Source organism: Galeopterus variegatus, unplaced genomic scaffold (genome assembly GCF_000696425.1).
Source record: "Galeopterus variegatus unplaced genomic scaffold, G_variegatus-3.0.2 Scaffold1551, whole genome shotgun sequence".
Lineage (NCBI taxonomy): Eukaryota > Metazoa > Chordata > Mammalia > Dermoptera > Cynocephalidae > Galeopterus > Galeopterus variegatus.
Window position 1 is genome coordinate 221,061 of NW_007727662.1, and position 1,227 is coordinate 222,287.

Consider the following 1,227-nt stretch of genomic DNA (forward strand, 5'->3'; position numbering starts at 1 on the left):
GGGGTGGGTATCTCGTTTTTGCATTCATGGTTATTACTCTCCTTTGCAGTCGCTGCATCAGTTTATTAAGACAACCAGGCACTGTGAGTGCGTCATCTACCAGTGGCGGGTGAAGAAGAAGCGGGCAGAGACCCTCGAAGGAAGTGACGTAAGAAACGAGCGCCACAGAGAAAGCTATCGGGGAGGCAGTGGAGGTTATGGCCTGTCGGCGCCTCCTGTTGGTTGGGGAGGGGAATTTCTCCTTCGCCGCCGCTCTGAGCGAGAACCTGGACACAAGTACTGTTCTTACCGCCACGTGCCTCCAGCACCCCGCCGACTTGGCCCGAGACCCTGTAGCCCGGGAGAATCTGCAGCGCCTGCGCGAGCGAGGTAGCGAAGCCGCCCCCTTTGCTAAGCCCCGCCCACCTGCCGGCGCGTGCCAAAGTGAAAAGGGTGGGGGAGTGGGGATGGAACCCACGTGGGGATTGCTCTGGATCATCCCGGGTATATTCACGGAAAGCCTGCTGTGTGCCCACACCTGGGCAAGATTGTACGGTTCAGGTTAGGAAGAGATTCTGTGGTTCCAGGTCTTAAGCGCCTACAAACTGTCTTTGCCAGGTACCGAGGTACGTTTCGGTGTGGACTGCACCCAATTGACAGATGCCTTTGGACTGCATGACAGGGAGTTTGATCGAATTTATTTTAACTTTCCTCACTGTGGACGCAAAGCTGGAGTAGCTAAGAACAGGGAACTGCTTGCCAAGTTTTTCCAGAGGTGAGGAAAAGAGAGCCCTCACAAGTAAAATGTTTAAGATGTCCGTAATATCGTTACTGCACTCAAATATTTTAGTTGGGAAAATAAGGCGGAGGTGTGTAAGTTACTTTATATTTCGAAGGGAATATAAAGCCTCAGAGGAGTCCACAATGTACTTGGAAAGGCAGACATATAACACTAAATGTTAAACAGAAGTACAAATAGTGTGCTTTTGGGTATGTGAAGAGAAGACCGTTTATTTTTGATAATGCAAAACAATAAGAGCTAGTATAGTCTAATGGCTGAGAGCACAAATGTAGGAGCCAAACTTCCTGGATTCAAATCCCGGCCAACCACTTAACAGTTCTGTGATTTTAGGCAAAATTACTTATTCCTTATGTGCTTCTGTTCCCTGATCTATAGACTGGGGATATTTGCAGTAACTACCTCATAAAATTAGTGGGAATTTAAAACAGGGCTGGACACTATTATAG

At 48.6% G+C, this 1,227-nt stretch overlaps 1 protein-coding gene across 1 annotated transcript in view; it reads left to right on the forward strand.

Annotated features, from left to right (window-relative positions):
• The first annotated feature begins 603 nt into the window (after window positions 1-603).
• Window positions 604-1,227, forward strand: part of FDXACB1 (ferredoxin-fold anticodon binding domain containing 1) — a 3,780-nt gene continuing 3,156 nt past the window's right edge. The window contains exon 1 of the mRNA XM_008577615.1: window positions 604-754. The gene's annotated coding sequence lies outside the window, so the exon portion shown is untranslated. The remainder of the gene's footprint in view (window positions 755-1,227) is intronic.